Consider the following 18,504-nt stretch of genomic DNA (forward strand, 5'->3'; position numbering starts at 1 on the left):
ATTTCTGACACCCTACTCATCAAATTCTGACCTTGATTTGACCCCATTGGCTTTTTACTGTTTGATGTTCTCAAACGATTTGGTGCCACTTTTCCTTAGCAGTGCAGTTAATTTTGAGTGGTAGATAGAGATCAATAGTCATAGCTTGAAATTGGCACTTTCGGACAAAAAATATGTTGTGTGGCAGTAACATAGATTTGATAGTAGTTCAGTTAAGAAAATGGTGTACTCTTTCATTATTGTTTTCAATGACAGTATCCAGAGTGTTACTTCATTCTCCTAGCAAGCTTCTGACAGTCTCTTGTAATATCTTATCTATCAAAGAGTTTTCATTCCTCTCCTTTCATGCTTGGCTTCTGGAGTGGAACTTTATTTAAAAGGTCCCTGAAATTAGAAAGAATGACCATGGCACTTCTGCTATCAAGCTCCTCAGTAAGAAATAAACCCCCTTACTTCTAGACTTGTGCCTGGCCTCCTGCTTGCCCACATTGAAATCTCATTTACTGTGCTGGCTGTGTGTCAGGTGTGACTGTCAGGAGGAAGTAAGTGGCCTGTTGGATAAGATTTAATCTTCTCATAGGTAGGTGGGTTTTGCATACTGTCTTCCCCACCTTTGTCCATTTGAAAGTGCCCCGTGCCTTGCTTTTAGCCATTGCTCCAGTGAGAGGTGGGCCTCCATTCAAGGGGTGTTTATTCCTCAACTGCAGCTTGGAGAATCTGCCTCTGGAGGACACAGCTACTCTGGAGTGCTGGGCTGGGGCTCAGGCAGTCTCTAGGGCACAGGATTTGCCAGGACTGTGCTCCTTTCTGTGGGGTCCCACTCCAGAGCACTTGGTGCTGTTTAGGTGTAATGAAGCTCTTCTGCAGGCTTCCATCAATGCAGGTACTGAGCATGTTGGGGAGTTTTTAGCAAGCTACTAAAATCTGGCCTCTGTGCAGGTGTGTCCTTCCTCCAATATAACTTTGATTTCCTGACCAGTGTAATCCAAATTTGACAGGTGGTTGAAAATATCTGTTTGACCAAATTCATTTAAATTATATATGTGGGGAAGGGAAGAAAACACAGATGGGCCGAGGAGAGGCTGTAGAGAGAGGCACTTGGGAGAGAGGTGTCATGACAGCCTCAGGTTCAGGGAGGTGTCAGTCATGGTTTGTACCTTCTTCATACCAAGGAAGAGTCCAACCTTTGGACACAGATGAATAAGGAGCCTGGCTGCAGAATTCTCCTGCTCCTGGAATTATTTGATTAATTTTGACTTATTTCCTCAGAAAATTATGAGCACCTCTGTTTCAACAACTACTTGAAAAGCATTTCCATAAGTCCCCCCGAATCTTGGTTAAGTAATTTGTCAGGTGCCTTCTGAGGAGCTTTTTTAAATGCTTTTTTTAAAAAGCATGAGCAATTTCAGATCAGAAAAGTCCTTAGTTTCTTCTAGGCTGCTTATTTGAGAATCAAGTGCCCAAGCAGTTTTACACAAGATTTTTTTTACTACTTGGAAGCCAAAATGCCCAGTTTAAAACCATCTCAACTCCTGTTGACTGTTCTTGCAGTCCTGATACCTGACCTTGTTGGGGAAGAGAGTGCATAATATGCAGAGCAGTGGTTTGGATGGTATGCAGGATCTTTGGGTGGTGTAACTAATTGTTAAAACAACAAAATCAACAGGTCACTGTCATTTACAGTCACTGAAGATCTATGCCATGCTACTAGCAATAACATCTGTTTGGATCAAAAGAGCATAGTGAGACTTCCAAAAGGCAGGATTGTCTTAGTGTGTTAAGAAACCTGTGGTGTGTCTTTCCTGACCAGCATTTAGAAGTTACACAGAGTCTGATACAGGCTGCAGGGAAAATGGAAGGGCAACCAGGGCCTGTTTCCAAAGGATTCCTGCATCTGGAGTAGGCATCTCAATACAGATGGCTCTGAATAGAAGCAGTTGTGCCAGGTGCACCATGATGCTTTTCATGAAGAAGTGGGTCTTCTATCCCAGGGACATGCAAGTGGTTATATCTTCCTTTCTGTTTTCTTTTTTTCCTTAAGTTTTCCTTTCTGGTTTCTTTCTTTTAAAGTCTCTGGAAATGTGTACAGGTAAAATGTGAACAAAATATTTCTCCATAACTTTCTGGCTGTTTAGCGGATGAGCAATGGCAGTGATAGATAAAGACTGCTGAGAAGGGATATTGTAGGTACCCATGACTCATTCTCTTTACCTGACAGCACCTCTGGGGCCTGTGGATATGAAATGGAGTTAGACCTTGTACTAAGGAGCTTCACACTTTTGTTCTCTGGCTCAAGTCTGGAAATGTTTTGTGTACTGCCTTCCTGACATTTATCATGTCCTGAAGGCAATTGAATGTAGCGTGCTTTTTCATGGGCCTGTGTTCTTCCACCATAAGCCCCAGCCCACTGTCAGGAGGGCTTGGAGAGGTACCAAAGCAAGGCTCTCCTCTTGTGTGACCTGAGCTTAACTGCAGCTGTTTGAGGAGATTTTCCCTGATGAGCACACAGCAAGTGTGCTGTGATACCAACTTCTCAGATGTGTGCCTGGAATTCAAACATCACCTTGTAGACAGAAGCCCATGGGTGCATACCTACACAAGGACTGAAAACTTCATTTCCTTTCAAGGATGTGTCTTTGTGACAGTGTCCATCAGTAATCAATAAGCTCATGATAAATCACAAATTCCTCTCCTGGAGACCAAGCATCAGTGGTGCTGAGTACCAGCAATTCCCATTACCTTCAACAGCCACTGCAGGTGCTGAGCATCCTGGTTACATCTGCTCACCTCCCAGGGGACCACACTGTCCAGCTGCCTTTGGGAATATGTGCTGTTCTCATTGGCTGGGATTTGTTACTGATAGAATAAAGTTACCACACTGCTTTAAAGCCCATGTAAAACCAGGAACAAAGATTTAGTGAAAACAAACCTTTTATGAAAGTTTGACTACAGTTTTTACCATCCTCCAGAAGATTTTAGGTAGGCTAGCTTCTCACATACCTTCTGTGACTCATGTGCAACCCTGAGCAGCTGCCTTCCTTCCCAGGTTCAGTTTTAAACCTAAAAGAAGGCTCAACCTTGCCTTCCCACAAGCACTGAGTGTGTTTTGAAAAACAGTGCCACTGTAGCTGCTCATGCTCCTCTTGTTATACTCTTCCTGACTGATATGTTTCAGTGCCTAAGTACCTTACTTGTGAGTTTTTGTAGAGCAGCTCCAAAGCTGTGCCAGTGGATTTTTCTAGTTTATAGCATCAGCTATTCAGACAGGTGTGTGACAACTTGATTGACTATACTTTTTGGTGATGCCATTGCTTACTAAAGCAACACATGCACTTACAGGTAAGATATGCTTAAAAATGGTTTGCTCAGTCAGGAGTGGAGACCTTAATCTGCTCTGCATCCTGCAGTTCACCAGGAAGGCTGGATGCTCTGTGGGAGCAGAAGCAAACTCCAGAGCACTGAAGAGGTGAATTGAAGACAGTAATCACTGGAAGACTTGACATATGAGATTTGATCACCTTGCTGAATTCTGGAGATTCTTCAGGGACAGGATCTGTGAGAAATCCCTAGCATGCTGCTGATTCCATAAAATTTATATTAATAGTGAATTTTTTTAGAAGGGAAGCTGGCATGTTGTAAAAATATCAAATGATAATGCTACAGTGGTTGATATACAGAATGTGCATTTGCAGCCTGGATTGTTCTGTGCTTTTAGGTTTGCTAGAAATTTTAGGTACACATTTACTACAACTTTTAATGTAGGCAAAATACCCAGCAATATTTAAGTCAATTATTTGGAACAGGAATTGCAAAGTCAAAATAAATGGCTTATTTGCTTTATTACCAGGGACTACACATGTGCTGCAGTTGGGCTGGTTTCTTAGAGCCAGATGAAAAAATGCTGCCTGCAGATAACTCCATCTCTTGCTCACTGTCTTACTGTGATATCTTGTGTATACCTGTGTTGGTGTGGCATGGTTGCACTCTTTGCTTTCCTGTACAGAAGGGAGTGCCTGAGCCTGGGGATGTGGAAAGAAATGTTTTTGTGGGCACCCAGGTGGTATGTGGGGCATGTGTAAGCCCAGCTGTGCAGCTCTGTAGATTGAGAGCAGTATTCTGGGAAGCTCAATGGTGCCCGTGCTGTTTTGGCTCAGCTGTTTTGGTCTATGGCTGAGTTTGTCTGAACTGTGGTTATAGCCATGTTGAACAATGCATTGCAATAACATCCTGGGGCTTACTGTAGCAATGGGATGAAAGAATGGATTGTGATAAGTGACGGAAATACTGGACTTTGGTGCTTTTAGAAGTAATAAAATGCCTGCTCTGCAATATGTTTGGCAATATATACAGAAACAAATAATCTCTGGGGTTGCTTATTGTTTTTCCAAGCTTTTGTTGGGTTGTTAAAGCTAAAATCTGGGGCATCTTCAATACAGTGGAAAACTGCTTTTGCCTCTTTTGGATCAGGATTCCTCCCTTATGTCTGTGCCTACTGTTCTTGGTAAATCACTAGAACCCCATCACAGCTAACCTAGGAAAGCAGAGAGCATCTGAGCTGTACTTTGGAAATTCAGTGCAGTGCCCGAGGTAGTGCTCAGGGGCAGATGTTGTACCAGGACACTCCCATTGCTTGTCTCCATGCTGAGGGTCTTCATAGCAAAGAGGTGGGAAGAGCCAGCAGGAAACATAGCTGCTTGAAAAGAAGGCTCAGAGATGGCAAGGGACTGATGGCAAGCCAGGGCACAGCTGGGGAGAGACCCTCTTGGCCTGACTGCCTCTGGTCACGTAGCAGTCTGTGTGTGCAAGGAATTTAGATAGGATCACAACTAAGTAAAGTTTCATTGCTTTAAATACATCCCAGAAGAAAGCAACTTCTGCTCCAAAATCCTGACAAACAAACAAACTAAGCAGAAAAATATTCTCAATTGCCCAGAAGTCTTGCTCATAATGGGCATTAGCACATGGATATTCTCCAAATGTAAGTGACAAATATTTGGAGTTGGTGCCATACCTCATTTCTGAGCAATGCAAGCCTGGACCAGTTTGGCCATGGGCACCTCTCCTCTCATGCCTTAATTCTGAGTAGATAGATGGTAGTGACTCTTTGTACTTTAAATGCTGCTTTTCCTCTTGACCTCAGAACACTTTAAAAAGGTGGGATACTGCCTCAGGTCAATTGTGGACTGAGAATTTCTATACCAAATTTTAACCTAAAGGGCAGTTACAAAGCCCAGTTTATAAATCTCTCAGAGATCTGAGAACAGTACTACTGATCTCCAAGTGATAGCCTCTTGGATATTGTTGCTGAAACTTTCTGGAAGTAGTGCAAACCAGGAGGGAACAATTAATCCTCAGAGTAACCCCATTTACTCTAGCAGTTTGGCCCTGAGGGAGTAGGAGCACTTGATGTCTGACAGCAGCCCCAAATGTCAGTATTTCTCCACTTGTTCGTTTGCTGCTTGCTGTGGTCGATTTCATGCCGTTATAAGCTGTTTATGTACAGCCTGATCAAAGTACTTAATGACAGGGTTAATTTCTACGTATAATGAGGAAGTCAAGACAGGAGACAGGTACTGTGTAATCGAATTTTTCATTTTGGAATTTGTTTCTCTTCATGTAGGGCTTAGCTTTGATTTTTATTACCATTAATGTCTGCATTTACTGTTATTTCTAGTTTCCCAGATGAGCTAAACCTACTGCAGAAATAGGCACTGAATTGTTCCAACAGCTTCTATGAAAGTATGAGGATAAAGTAAAAAGAGTCTATAACTTCTTTACAGCAAGACCTCAAAGTGCAGTTTGGTTTGGGGGACCAATAAAGCTGCACTTCTTTAACAGTCTACTGAGACATCTAATCCTCTTTTTCTGACTCAGTAGGTACAGGCACAGACATGGATGCTTAGATATCTCTGTAAGCAGCCAGAGAGACAAAGACTATGTTAAAATCTGGAAACCTTATAGTTTATGAAATGTATGTCTTCAGCAAGACTTTGCAGACATAAATTAATCCCAAGAGAATCCCTTTGAAAGAGCTGATATTGAAAATGAATGGTTCTCCTTTTTCTGAAGATGGAAACGGTGCATTAGATCTGCATTTGCCCTGCTTATTTTGGTTTTCATTTTTAGGTGCACTGAGGGCTGTAAATATTTCTGGACATTCAGAAATCTAGGGGTACAAAAGTGATAGAGGCCTCACAAAACACATCTCTGGGGTAGCCAGCTTCAGAAATGAAGCTGGAAGTGGGGATGACATTAAACCTCGGTATATCTACACTACCTTGCATCCACTGTTTTTCTCTTTTTCTAGCACTCTATATTTCAGAAAAATAGGGATTTAAAAGTTCATTCTAAATTCTGTGGACCACTGTTATACAAGCTTCCTTACGGCTGAGGTAGAAATCCTTCTTTGTGAGGAGAGTGTGCACCTCTATTAGCACCACTGTGCAAGCTGTAGTTTGCAAATGCGGTGGGAGGCTTTGCTTATGCTAATTTGGGCTCAGTCATGCACCTCTTTTCCTCTTTTACATGCAAATAGCAGCTGTGTCAGTCTCTGGGATGCCTGCTTGTTCCTTTAACGGAGAGATTCCAGTTCATACCTTCACCCAGTGCATTTGTGCGTGGGCAGAGGTATAGCGCAGTGGTACAGTTGCTGACAAGGGAAGAGCTGTGACGGAGGTTGGAACAAGTTAGTGAAATAGAGAAGTCTTGAAAGAAGACACTGAGCTTTTCTTGTATGTTTTCATTTATTAAAAAAAAAAAAAAAGGTGTGGGAGTAGAGAAGAGCAGAGATCTACACAACATGATAATCCATAATCCTGCCCCCATAAAAAGGGATCTCTTGACTCTCTTGACTGCCAGAGAGATCCATTTCTTTCTTCTGACCCAAAGGGTTCTGGCAGCAGTGGTGAGGCTGGAGCACATCAGCCACCAGCCTGTGTAGCTGGGATGGCTGTGGGCTGAGTGCAGGCGCTTGGATTCCTCATGGTGGTGCCCTGGTGCTGAGGGAGCTGGGCTGGTGAGCTGTCCTGCTGCAGGCATCATGCTCCAGAGGGTCCCTGGCCTTGCCAAGCCACTGGCTGTCCTGTGCTCTGCTCTTCCAGGGTTTTACATGGTGCAGTGCCGCACAACTGCCCTGCTGGGAAGACAAGGAAGTTCATGGTACTTGCTTGGACCAACAGGCAAATTGAGTACAAAGCATGATGTTATATATGATGTTATTTCTTCCTCTGTCTTCAGCCTTCTCCTCTGCTTTATGGTTATGGCTACCTGAACCCAGCCATCACCTTCCTTTTCCTCTCCTGCTCTTGTCACAGAAGTCAATGCAAAATTAATTAGGTGAAATAATTTCTATGACATTACTTCTGATGCTGTTGAGTTTACTGAAGAAAGTTGGTATTAGTACCATGGAGACCACAGAATGTAAGTGTTATACGTGGGGCAGTTTAAAAGGGTGTTTCATTTAAGGTGCAAGGATTTCCAGAAGTTTGGAGTACAGAGTTTTCTAAGAAGGTCAGCTCAAAAAGATATTATATCCCTGTGAAGTTCTCAGTTAAATCTGTGGGCAACTTGTCACAAGGGTTTTCAGAAGATGACAGCTCACCTATTGGAAAGCCCTGGCCCATGTTTGTTTTCTCCCCCAAAAAGACTGTTCTGATGTCAGTGCCACAGATTCAGGACTCAGTGTACAGCCAGGATTCAGCTTGCATTCCCTTCCTTGTGTGTCCATGGACACCCTTGGGGGCTGTAAAATGATAAATTTACATGTGATTTATCTGTCTCTGACCTGTTTTATAAACTACTTGATCATATCCCCTGTGTGTGTGTGCAGGTGGCAGATGTGGGGTCAGCAATAGAAACACATGTGCATGCTTTAGTCATAGTAATGGCATCAAAGTGATGCCACCTTTGTGTAGGGAAGGCCCTTAAACCCCTCTCTAGCCTCTCCACTGATCCATGTGGAAACAAGGCTGTGATCTGTAGAGTTTCACTGACTTCAGGTTTGACAACACTACATTAAGTGGGTAATATGTTGTGACACAACAGGATAGAATTCTGGCCCTAGTAATGACCGTGGATTTTGATATTGATTTTGGAAGTATTTTAGGATTTCAGCTGTAGAAATTAGTGGCAAATTCCATGATGAAATAATCTAGTTATTTCCTATCAAACAGGCTCTTCAGCAACATGGTATTCCAGAAAATGCTTTTCAAATGGAACATCTTGAGCTATTGACCCCACAAAGAAATACATGCATACAATAGAATTACTTCCTGTCTATTTAACACTCACGTGTAGCAATGTGGGTGGGTCTGGTTATGTTGTTTTCTGCTGTAATGACAATTTATCCAAACCAATTTGTTGCCTGGCTTAAATTTTGCAAAACCACCTGGTCTTTAAAACCTTTTGAGAAGGGTGATATTTGCACCTGACATGTCTACAAGTAACTTAGATCAAGTTATTGATCGGTCCTGTACATGTCGCTTTCCAGTGGGAGGATGAGATGGAGAGGCCAATCCATTACTGCAGCCATCTACCACTGGAAAGCAACAGCACTAATGATACAGCTTTTCAATAGCTGATTTATATTATCCTGCAGTCAACAAGAACTCATGATTTTGTCACTGTACTGTTTAAAGGAACCCTCCCAAATGCTGGCAGACCCCGAATCTGACACATTGTAACACAGCTGCTATGTTACAAGCTGGGGAAAACTGAACAAAACCCCACAAGTCCTCCAGAGTGTGGTCTGGATGAGCTCTTTGCTCACTGAGCAATGGATCTTGTGAGCCCCCAGTTCATGAGAGGCTCATTCTAGGGAGTGATTCCTGTTAAGATTTGCTTTAGTTCCATCAGCTGTTCCCTGGCATTTGCAACCCAGAGGGGAGGATGGAGTTACAGTTCTTTCTCTGGGCAAATACTGCACTTAGAATCTCAGTGACCAACTGCTAGTTTGGTGGTGATTAATGAGAACTATGTGTCAGTGGCTATGAATGAGAGGCTGGTTCCCCTCTTCTTCCATCTAGTGATAGGAGTACCTTGGGCAGAGGAAGTGTGTGCAGAATCCAGCACGGAGCAGAGCTCCTGAGGGAGAGAGCAGCAGCAGTGAGGAGCTGAGTTTGCAGGAGCAAGCTTTTGATGAGCCATGCAAGAGCTGGTCTGGGCAGTCAGTGGGCACAGCCCCATTCTCTCTTTGGGTCATGTTTGAACATGGCTACGGTCACATCAGCTCCGTGAGGCTGAGATCTTGTTTTGGGCACTCCTATCAACAGCCATGAGGGAAAGGCTGTGTGAGAGCAGCCAGGCACTGAGACAAGGGAGTGGAGATGTGTGGAGCTCTGCATGCTCAGATGGGCTGGCCTGCAAGGACAAGCACTGTGTTTCTGGACTTGTACACACCCTGTTTTCACACAAACATTTCATGTAGATTTGGAAAATGCAATAGCTGCCGAGCATATTTTACACAGTCACAGCCTAGTGACTGAAGGATCCACTAATTAAGAAGCCTCTAATTAGGCTTTTAAATGATAAAATGTAATGGCTCTAGTGCAGCTGTTGTAAACTATAGAGTAAATTATATCCAGTTGAAAGAGGCCTTAATTATGTAATTATATAACATACTCTAAAGACTTAGAAAGATAAAAGAATTTTTAGTATCTGCAATTAAAAAAAAAAAGGGAGTAACAACAGAGCTCTTAAACCAATGAAAGCAAGGAAATTCAAAGTTAATTTGAAAAGCTGTGCTGGTACTTTCTTTTATTCTTATGTTGTTCTAATTTTTGGAGGGTTGTTTTTGTTCTTTTTGTTTTCATGATGGAGGAGATAAAGAAGTATTGTCAACCAGGAGTTTATGTCCCCTGTTTTTGTTTTTCTTGCTTTTATAGGTCCATGTACAGCATTGATGATACTCAGCAAACCTTCTGGGGCTTCATTTCTGGAGAAATCCCTAGCAAGAACACACTTATTAGCCAGCTTGTCTCCTTGCATTCTGATTTACAGAATGGTGGGTTGTTACACATGATTTTCTGAAGGCAACAGGACTCAAATGTCGGTCACATTTGGCCCCTGGAGGTTGTGTTTAGGCCACATCTAGCCTGCATGTTGTTGGTGCAATGTTGGCAGCCATTTTCCATGCTGGACTTACTAAATGGAGAAAAGGGTTTAGATATATCTGGGCAATTCAGCTAAGTGGAGATTGCACTCTGGGCTTCTTTTTTACAGGGCTTAGTTCTGCTGCACTGAAACAGAGGAGAATTTAGCCCTTGCCCACACTGGGGCTGGACCAGACTCCAGTCTGCTTAGCCCTTAGACACCAGCACTCTTCCCCTCAGCCCAGCTGTGCCTGACAGTGCCTCCTTGGGAGCCTCACCAGCTCTGTCTCCAAACCTGCATCTGCTCTCAGCCTCCCTTGCTAACCCAGCCCTGTCTGCTGCCCTTCCTTGCCATCTCCAATCACAACTGATGCTGATGTGCTGCAGTGAGCAAGTGCCTCTTTATAGAGAAAAGGAAAGATATCTCTGATGTGAGCCTGGTGGCTTTGCTCATCTCTTGCCAGTTCTTTTAGTTTCTTCAATTACTGCTCCTCAGGACAAGGGCTGTGCTTTTTGTGTCTGTGAGCTGCAGCCACATAGAAGATACAGGCTGTAGGCTGTGATGTGGAGAGAGCTGTTCTTAGGGGATGGCCTTCACAGCTGCAGGACCAAGCACCCCATGACAGCCAAAGGAGTAGTGCTTTTCTTGCTTATTCCAGCCACATCCAAGTATTTTTATCTGGAAATGTCACAGTGAGGGAAATAAGGAATACAGATCTCATAGTAAATTTTTATGGCTGATTAATTAGCCCAAAGAGTATTAAATTGTGCTAATGTAGTTTGCCTCTTCGATGCTGTCTTTTGACTTCAATGGAACTAAATACATGCTTAAAGTTAACTACATGCCTAAGTGCTGTGGTGAATCGGGGCCTAGGGCATTAATTAGAACTTGGCTCAGATTTACTTTCAAGGCTTTTCCCCCTCTTTTTTTTTTTTTTTCTTTTTTTTACTCTTCAGCGCTCAGCAGTTTAATTGGTATGCAGATGTTCCCCTTTATTGCTGGCAGAGGCCTCTGTCACTGTTCTGAAGGTACTCAGACTTCAAGGCTGGTACAGTGGGCAGGAAGAAACCCCCCCTGAGGGCTTTCAAGCTTTGTGGGAAATAATGATATATGAGACAGGGATTCCTTTGGAACCTGAAGGGAACATGACAGACAGAATAATATGGGAGGAAAACATTGTCTTCACAATTGAGACTGATGGTCTCATCTTGTCTCCTTGTTATTGTTACCAACCAAGACTGAGATGAGCTTTCTTATGAAGAACTTCATTTTGTGGCAGCTTCTGTATGTTGGGCACACTGCGCTCAGTGGTAGCTTTCCATCCAAAGTACAGATATTGACAGCTCTGAGGAACCCTTTGAGGTGGTGGTTTAGCTTAAAACCTAAAATTCCTTCCAGCATTGAGATGCATTTTGTCAGGAATGACAGTTGCAATTCGATAATCTTTTACCACTTTGCCTGCCCATATGAAGGGTTGTTGGGCACAGGAGTGTCAGCTTTATGAATCAGATTTTCTCACACTTTATTAATTTCACTTTCCAGTGGTTAGTGCATGTTTGCAAGAGACAATTGATTTGTACGGATCTGTGTAGGATGGAGCAAAGCTGGAACTAAAGCAGGAATGCAAGTTGACAGCAATGCAATAGCTCTAATTGACAGACACCAAAGACACTATTTAAAGCAACATCTCCTCTGATGTTTAGGTTAAAAATGACCCTCAATTTGTCCTCAGGTTGCTATGTCCAAAAAGAAATGCTTTTATGTATGCTCGTTTCAAATAGATTAGCCAAAAAATCAAGTGCTCATTTTCTATACTTTTATTTTCAAGTTAGAGATGATTCAAACTGCTCTTGTGCAAGGTACTGGAAGATGGCTGTTTCTGAACTCCTCCAGTGCAAAAGCTGTCTTTCAGGGGATGCTTTGCACATGTGAGATTTATGTTAGTATTTTTTGGCACCCAGAGTTTGCATTCCAGCTAATGGGAGGTAGAAGGACTAATACACATAGTGTATGTTGTGGGTGCAAAAATGCAAATAGAAATTACACCCAATGTGGAAGGGGCTAGGAAAATGTACCTTCTTGCATGTGAGCAGGGCAGGTTAGGAAACATCATCTTCCTTTTACAATTGTCTGTTACTCTTTACATTTCTGGAGAACTGGGATCTTGCTGTTAATCTTACAAAAATAGATGCTGTGGTGAAGCCTGAGGCATGAATAAAATTGGATGTTAATCTTAAAGCAGATTTTTTACAGCTATGCACTCAGAGCAGTGAATCCAAATGATTTTGGAAACTCTGTGGTTTTTACTTATTTAGATCAAAATGCTGTGGGGGAAAAAGGTCAGTGGCACAGGTACATATTGTAACATTTGGGGCTGCTGAAAGATGGGCAGATAAGCACAGCAAATATTAGACTTCTCTGACTTGACACAAATAATAGGCAAAGCTGAAAAAAGCCTGCTGACAAGAGGAGTGGGTGTTGGTGGGTGACTTGCTGCAGTTTTAGAGCTGTTAAGTGTAGGTTTTTTAGCATTTTCATTATTTAAAAGTGGAGTGGTAGTTTCTTCACTCCTTCTGAAAAGTTACTAATTTACTCTGAAATATAGGGTAAGCCACAATGATTTAACAGATTTGTAATGTGCTTTAGAGTGACTTTAAGTAAGATACCTCCTTCTCTCTGAGCTTCCCACTGTCTCAGCTCTGCCCTCACTCCTTTCTCTGTGTACATCTGCAACAAAATGCAAAGCAAGGGCTGCCCCATGCATGACTTTCAGCTGTATCCTGTGTCAGCTGGAGTGCCTGGGTGACTGTGACCACTGGTGCTCATGCAGGTTTGCTTCATTGCCAGGGTTCAGAAAGACTGCCAGGCTGAGGTAGCTACATTTGGATATTGGGAATAGCCAGGCTGAGCTAGCTACATTTGGATATTGGGAATGGCAGCTTAGACTGGAGTGGTTCAAAAGCTGCTGCTCTGCAGGTGGACAGCCCTTTCTTGAAGGAGCCCTGACATACAGAGCCTGCCTTTTGCCTGATGCATGGAAAGTGCCTAGTGGAGCATGGCCAAGGGCTGGAATTAAGGTCCCCAGGATATTGCTGGCATACAGGCAGCGTTAATTAATCTGTGGTCCTCTGTGTCTGGTTCAGAGAAAGCAGCTGAGTTGTATTCCTAAGGGGCTGTCCCAGAAGGGAGGCAGCCTTCAGGGATGGAAGGTGCTCAGGACATTCTCTTCTGTTGTCAAGCTGGAAGGGTCTCAGCTGTGTCATGCCCACAGCTGTGCTGAGTAGCCGTGCCTATGGCAGGATGCTTCAGCTGCAGCCTTTTGTATGGATGGTATTTGAATCTGATGGTGCCTGGCTGAGAGGGAGCTGGTCCTGCATTTACTCAGAGAGATCTCTAGTGGTTTGTGGTAAGGAATTGGGACCTGGGGCTGAAGCCACAACCTCCAGGACCAAACCACAGAATTTACACAGCTGCTAAGGCCTGCCCATTTGCCTTCCCTGATGAAAGTCTGTCATCACACAGCTCTTGCACTTCTGTCGCTCTAGTCATTATTGGTGGAGGGAAGAATCTGTTTTGTTCAATATAACAATGATGTCTAGCTCAGTTTCATTTTATTAGCTGCTGCTGATTTGTTCCTATTCAGTGCATCCATGGATTTGTTTAGTGTAATGTGGAGGGGCTTGGGTCAGAGAGAGAGACACACAGTCGATGGTCCTTGTGACAAACAGCCCTGAGTTTATTCCCACAGCTCCTTTTGTAGGAACTCAAATTTCCCTAGCCTACACATGGGATGCCTTGAGGTCTTAGCACCATCCAGATCTCTGGCCAATGATACATCTGCATTTAGGGGTGATGACACTGGCTGGGGGTCCCTGTGTAGATTTGAGTCCAACCTATCCTTGCTCACCCAGGGACTGTAATGCTACAGTTTAGTATCAATAATCAAGGGTAGAAATTCTTGAATAGAAAGCTAGGTGGAAATTCTGAGTTTCTGGAGGACTCCAGGATTTGTTTTGCTCTTCTTTGTTTCCCTGTTCTAGGAGGTGTGAAGTACACTTGTCTATTCATAACTGGAACTATTCAAGATGAACAGGCCTGAAAGGGTGCTATAAGTTTCTCTTGCTGTCTGTTGTAGTAAAGGTCTTGTCTTCCAGCAAACATTATGAATGAAAGCTTTTGTTACAAGGAGAGGTGGTAAGTTTGTATATTCAGCTTCTATTGGGAAGAATATTTTGATGTGAAACCTTTCTTTTTCCAGAGGTTTGAGCCAAGTGCTTTTGATCTGGGAGCTTACATATGGGTAAGTGCAGCTATGTTGTGCTGGGTAGATGTCACCTTCAGGGATTTGTGCATGGATCTCTCCTTGGCCTGAACTGGAGAAGGGCAAGAGTTTGTTCACTTTTGCTTTCTGTCACTGAGAAAAATGAATGCTGTTCTATAAAGCTATAATTTCTTCCCAAGCAGATGATGACTAAAGAAGGCCTGAACTGAGTATAGATAATCTTATATTTACTTGAAATGAATGTAGCTCATAACTCTTATTTTAGCACCGATCTGGAACACTACTGTGAGCAGATTTACGTCTGCCTCTTCCCTACCTTGGCATTCTGGCATTTATGCACTCACTGCACTGGTAGTGCACATTCTTGCAGTGATACTTGGGAGTTTAATGAAGCCCAAGTGTCTGAAAGGTGAGTAGGTAAAAGGTAGATACTTTGAGATCCAAACCTATTCCTTTTGTGTGCTCCACAATCTTATTTTAGTTCTTAAATATAGTTTCATTCTTCTGATACTAAGAGTCAGCACTGATTTCAGTATGTGAATCATCAGGAGAGTTATTAACTATTTTCTACTTGCATGGTCCTTTGTTGCAGCACTGAAAATACCTAACTTCAACCATGTGTTTTTAGACGAGATACTCAGAGGAAGCCGTTTCTGTGGTTATAGAAGAGCAGATTTAATCTGGAAGTCATTGAGAGAAACCAATAAAGAATTTCCTTGATGTGATTTTTGGAGTTACTTGCTGGAATTGAATTGCATGGTTTTGGGTTTTGGACATAAGGGCACTTGAAAGCTCTAAGAAGCTTAAATGTAGATGATAATGAAAATGTTATTGGTATTTTTAGGTCAGTCGATAATGTCAGTGTATTAAAGTGATATGAAATATCTCCTTGATTTCATGGGCAGTGCATTACTTTATATAGTTTATTGTAATAACATGATCCTTGATATACACTGATGATAAGTTTAGCTTTATAAATTTTTTTTTTAGAAATCCAATTGCCCTGAAATGCCATATCAAAAGTATGTTTATTACAGAACAAGAACAGTTACACTCTGCCAGTGTTATCTCTATGAAAGCAACCTAAGCTAAGAAAGCACATTTGGAAAAAACGTGCCAAGCAGAGGTGGTTGGTTTTTTTTTCTTTTGTTAGACTTTCTGGGAACATTCATTAATAGTTGGAAATGTGGTCTTTCAACTAAATTTCTTTCACCCAGATTATATGCAAATTGCAGAATTCTTCAAGCATAAAGTCATATGCCACGAGTATGATATTAGCATCTCTTTTAATAAAAATAACTTTGAAATAGGTACCTTGTTTGGTGAATTGCCTTCCTTATCATTCATCACTGTGTAACACCTTTGTAGAACAACAGTAACTGGAAGGAAGGAAGGAAAATACTGGACAGTATTTCTTGGAACTGGGATTGGCAGAGGTCTGCCTTTCTGGAAAAGAAATGCTGATTTTGGTTCTTTATTTTGTCCTGGCCTTTTAATGCTGTTGTGTACTGAAAGAAAAGAATAAAAGTGAGCACTAGATGAGCTGTGAATTCCCTTTGGACCAGACTTTGGGAGTCTCTGCTCTAACACGTATTTTGGGGTTACTTTATCCTGTGGGACTTTATTCACAAAATCTCAGAACATATTCTTCCAATAAGATTTCACATAGTTCGATAAATGTTTGGATAAATTTCATACCATCTTATCAAAGCAGACAATAGTTCTTTCTTGAGGAACTGAGCGTAAGTGAAATGCTCATTTATGTTGGTGGAATAATAATTAAGAGTACAAGATCCAAATCAGTGCTTTGTTATTCTGTTGCAGGAGTAGGCTGAATCAAGCCTCTGTCAAGAGCCACTGCTGAAACACTGAATTAACACACCCAAGAGCAGCACATCAGGAGGATAGCCTTCTGCCAGGAATACTGTGGAGGTATACCTTGTTCACAGAAGCTCTGGAAACATCGTGAGACTTGGACAGACACAGTGCATCCTCAGAAGGCAGAGATGTTGCTGCTCTGAGCACTGCATACTCTGTGTTCATGACTGATGGAAATAATGCCCAGTTTTGGGGGAGCTTGGTGGTATGGGAGACAGTCACAGCAGCTCTAATAGAGTGGCTTATCACTTTCTTGTCGAGCCAGGTGCAGCTTCTGTTCTCTTTTGCACCCACAAATCTGGTATAATATTAATTAGATTGTCAATTGTCATTTGGTTTCATTAATGAAGATCCATAAAACAAAAAAAAGGAAAGGTTCCATAGTCATGCTAAAACTTGGTATGTCATTTATACGAAGGGGATGAACAGAGATTGGTAGCCATGAAACACTGCTTTTCCAGAAATATGAAATGTTTAGGTAAAATATCTAGGTAAAATCTAACAGAAGTTTGATTGCTGCCTGATAAAATGGTGTCTCTTCCCTTCTAAATAGGTTTGATCATCTCCTTAGTGCAAGCCCTGCACCTTCACCTAGATTCCTTCCCAGGCAGCTACAGTGGATCTGCTCACCAAGGGAATTTGTCCCACTGGATTCCTTTTTTTTTCTTTTTCTGTGCAGTTGAATGAAAAGTGTGTGCCTTTTGAAGAGCAGCAACTGAAAGAAATATTGATGACTGCCAGGGCATCTACAGAAAAAGATAAGAAAATTACTCTACTACAACAGTGAAAACAAAGAGGCTTTGTTAACACTTTCTTGTAGGTTGTATATATTAATAGTAACAAGTAAAGTTTTGTATTTTTTCAGAGAAACACACAGGCCTTGAATTGTATTGTTTTAATTGCAACTAACTGAATGAATTAAGTGGAAAATTGCACACAGTACTTTGATTGTCTAATTCTCTGTATGTGAGGCTTTGGGAACAGTTTGTTATTATAAAAGAACAGCACTAACAAGAAATCAGCCAACGTGTAATTGCTAGGCTGAGGGGCAGTTTGGGGAAAGCTGATACTTATTTATACATTATTAAATAAAAGCACATAATATGAGGATCATCTCTCACTGCCTCCACACTTCATACATTACTCATCTTCCTAAATTTCATGGTTTTGTACTCCCTTAGTACATTGCTGCTTATAACCAGTGCAGGCATCAAAACCACCCACATCCAGGAAAGGAGATGCCTGTGCATTTGTTATGATGGCAGATTTGGTTATGGGACTCATCAAAGATTATGAACCTTCAGTTCAAGGAAAGGAATCTTGACTCAAGTTTTAAAGGTTGTTTTCAGTACCTAAAATACACCTGGGCACCTGGGACTGTTCAGGTGGCTGAAACTCTGGCTGGTGTTTCCACTTGACTATGTACCTCTAGAGATTTACAGTCAGCCAGTACCCTAAAAAGAAGACTTAAGAGCAATTTTGGCATTAAATTTGACAGAGTTCCCAAAAAAACGTTGGTTATATAATTCCCATCGGTTCTGGTAAGAATCAGGTAACTTCTGGTTATCTCCAGTGGTTCTCACTGCTCACTTGTGCCTTACTCCCATAGGAAACAGCCACTTGCAAGACACAGAGAGGAGACAGATGGTGATTGGACTTATGAAGAAGGTAGAGTAGTACTTAGTTCTCAGTGGTTTTGGCTATTTCAGCTCTCCTGGAGGATGGAGCTGCCATTTGTTCCTTCAGCACAAATTTGAGGGCTTCTTGGAAAGCATGGTCTATTTCAGAGGACACAGAAGAAGTTCCTTGTGCCACATAAGAAGGGGTTGGGTAATTCTGGCCTCACAAGTGAGATGAATGTCTTACAGACCAAGAGGCCCCTGGTGATCTGCAGCAGAGAGTCTGTGGATGGGAAGGTGTGCCAGCACCTGGGGAGATGGCACTGCTGGACACATCTTTGGAGTTGCTGAGCTTCTATATGCAATGACATTCATGCTGTACAAACAAACCCCACTATTAAACCACTTAAACACTGTTTATGCAACCTCAAAATGGTAGAGGCTTGATTTTATTACTTCATCTGCAGGCTTGTTGAAACTTACATGTCCACACTGAAGTGGTGTGAAGATTAAATTGCTAATCCTAGTTACCAGTATAGACTGTTGCGCAGAAGGTGCCTGAGAGGTGGAACTGGGCAGCGTTCAGCTTTGCACAGCTCTTGCCAAGAGTTATTTGGTATCCCTGTCACTGTCTTT

At 42.3% G+C, this 18,504-nt stretch overlaps 1 long non-coding RNA gene across 2 annotated transcripts in view; it reads left to right on the forward strand.

Annotated features, from left to right (window-relative positions):
• The window catches only part of LOC136559472 (uncharacterized), a 39,911-nt gene extending 21,993 nt beyond the window's left edge, over positions 1 to 17,918 (forward strand). Inside the window, exons 5-8 of one of the 2 annotated variants that reach the window (XR_010784009.1) lie at positions 14,130 to 14,283; positions 16,196 to 16,303; positions 16,803 to 17,065; positions 17,859 to 17,918. This is a non-coding gene — a long non-coding RNA (uncharacterized lncRNA). Of the gene's footprint in view, positions 1 to 14,129; positions 14,284 to 16,195; positions 16,304 to 16,802; positions 17,358 to 17,858 lie in introns of those variants that run through there. The other variant, XR_010784010.1, reaches the window with a different exon arrangement.
• The last annotated feature ends 586 nt before the right edge of the window (positions 17,919 to 18,504 follow it).

This window comes from Molothrus aeneus, chromosome 8 (genome assembly GCF_037042795.1).
Source record: "Molothrus aeneus isolate 106 chromosome 8, BPBGC_Maene_1.0, whole genome shotgun sequence".
Classification (NCBI taxonomy): domain Eukaryota; kingdom Metazoa; phylum Chordata; class Aves; order Passeriformes; family Icteridae; genus Molothrus; species Molothrus aeneus.